The sequence below is a fragment of the Berghia stephanieae genome, chromosome 12 (genome assembly GCF_034508935.2).
Source record: "Berghia stephanieae isolate SIO BIC M18660-M18661 chromosome 12, UCSD_Bste_1.3, whole genome shotgun sequence".
Classification (NCBI taxonomy): domain Eukaryota; kingdom Metazoa; phylum Mollusca; class Gastropoda; order Nudibranchia; family Aeolidiidae; genus Berghia; species Berghia stephanieae.
Genome location: NC_088371.1, coordinates 36,508,503 through 36,511,002, shown reverse-complemented (window position 1 = coordinate 36,511,002; position 2,500 = coordinate 36,508,503). Strand labels below are relative to the sequence as shown.

At 34.3% G+C, this 2,500-nt stretch overlaps 1 protein-coding gene across 1 annotated transcript in view; it reads left to right on the top strand.

Annotated features, from left to right (window-relative positions):
- Positions 1 to 2,500, top strand: part of LOC144958110 (thyrotropin-releasing hormone receptor-like) — a 51,884-nt gene that overhangs the window by 35,438 nt on the left and 13,946 nt on the right. The gene's annotated exons all lie outside the window — the stretch shown is intronic.

Sequence of the window (2,500 nt, the reverse complement as noted above, 5' to 3'; positions counted from 1 at the left end):
TATTTAGACAAGATCAACCCGGCAAATACTCTTTTTGTTGGTTTGTTTTGTTTTGTTTGGTTTTGTTGGTTTTGTTTGTTGGGCTTTTTTGTTTGTTTGTTTGTTTGTTTGTTTGTATGGTTGTTTTGTTGTGTTTTTTTTTGTTTGTTTTTTTTTTGTTTTTTTTTTTGTTTTTTGTTTGTTTTTTTTTTTTTGGGGGGGGGGGGAGGAGGGGGGGGGGGGGGGGGGGGGGCCTTTACACTTTACACTCTAGAAATTATACCTGCCCCCTTAACAAAGTAGATAAAATTCTTCCAAAGTTTCTCTCTTTTTATTCAACAATTCATTCAAATTTTAGGATTTAGATATCCTGAATAATTCGACATGCCCTATTCTTTGCAGGTCTGAAACCAAATTTTTTATGGGCCATTCATTGTTGTAATTGAAATACATATACTCTCAAATCCAACTCTAAATTCAGGCCATTACAACAATCAATGTTAAACCAAGCCATTCATCACACACACTCGGTTATCAGACCTGCAAAATATTAGCCATTGATGTCGATGTTGTTACCAAAAATAGCTTTGTTTTTCCAGCTGGGTTTTTAAAATTTCATGTCATGACAAGACTGCATTAGCCAAAACGTCATCACATTTTTTATAAATATAATATTGGCTACGATATTATCATGCATTATTAACTCACTCAACCCTAACACCGACTATATCCGTAGCATACCCGGGTTTACTTTTACCCAGCGTGTCCAGACAGTAGGTCACATAACCCGGAAAGTGACTCGATTCTATTGGGGGCCTAAAACTGGCCCTCATTGAAATCTGTACGAATGACGAAACGTTTAACATGCTTTTTAAAAGTTCCTCTCTACACGTTAGGCCGATGCTTTTTTACCCCAGCCTATTTTTACATTTTTATGAGACTAATTATAAGACGTTGATCAAGCTAATGTTATTAATGTTTACATGTTCATGGTAGTTGAATAAAACTATCTATGTACACATGCTCTTTTTTAATACATCTTTTTTTCCAATGATTTGAAAAGTGGCAAAAAATCTCTAGGAATGAGAGAGTTATGAATTTGATTATGGGTATTATAGCTCACTTAATTAGATTGAGCGGTCCGGTTACAGGATTTTAATTTTGTTTTTTTTTTTCTTCTATTTTTTGACTTCTATACGAGTAGTTGGTCGGTCATGAATTGATTTTCTGAAATGAATTATTTCCTGTGGATAGTATGCGCCTTAGCTAGAAAACTCACAACATTGCCGTCCGGAAGTATGACGGAACCAACCACAAAAAACTATATGTAACTTTGAACATTTATAGTCTGGTTTTACAGTTAAGTGAGAATTACTCATAAAGGGGATGGCAAAAAACAATAACAAAGATCCGAGTGACGTCATCTTCATTCTATCTATACGAGAAGTTAGTCGGTCATGAATTGGTTTTCTGAAATGAATATATTCCTATGGATAGTATGCGCTTCAGCTAAGAAACTCACAACTTGCCGACCGGAAGTATAAACGGACCAACGCCAAAAATCTGTGTAACCTTGAACATTTATAGTCTGGTTCTTACAGTTTGTGAGAATTACTTATAAAGTTGGATGGCAAAAAACAATAACAAAGACCTAAGTGACGTCAAATTATACTACATAATATCTTGGATGAAGTGCAAGGATCGAATTAATACGAAACAAAATGTGCGGCCATTGCGGTCTAGTTGTATGACACTCGCTTTCGGTTCGGAAGGTCCTGGGTTCGAGCCTCGCTTGGTGCATAATTGGTTTTTGTAAAAAAGGCTATTTTAGTCACATTCTCTCACCGTACTCAGGTGTAAAATGATACATGGCTGTTAACAGCGTTGTCTTTGTCCGAAAAAAAAGTAATATCGCCTAACAGGCGTCATGTTCGTCCTACATGTTAAATGTTGCTGATGGGCAAGCGCTTTGAGAATGTTTAGTGGATATTGCCCTATATGAAAGCTCAATGGTTTTTTTTTAAACAATCAATTCATTTAAATAACAAGCTACAACTAACTTACTATAAGAAATGTCTTTGTAATATTCTTTGTCCACTGACAAGAAACTGAATGTATTGAGAAATAATGCATTTACTCATTAGATCAATGATTACAACCAGAAAACATCCATAATTACAGTTCTGAAACGATTGGTTGCAATAATTAAGATCAGTTCGAAAAGTGGTCGGCGTACGCTCACTAATAATTAAGTGCACATGTCAATGTTGATGCAAAGTCTGCATGTCTGCTTGGATAAATCAAAATTATATGGACAGCAGCAGAGCAGAGACCCACAATGTGTACACATAACACAAAGTGTATATTTCCTTAAAGGGTCAATAAATTTCATCCTCTCTTATCTTAGTTATCTTATCTAAAATATTATTTTAAAATTAATTATGACACGAACCTGCCAATTCAATAATAAAAAATAAAATAATAATAAAAAAATTTAATAATAATAATAATTTAATAATAA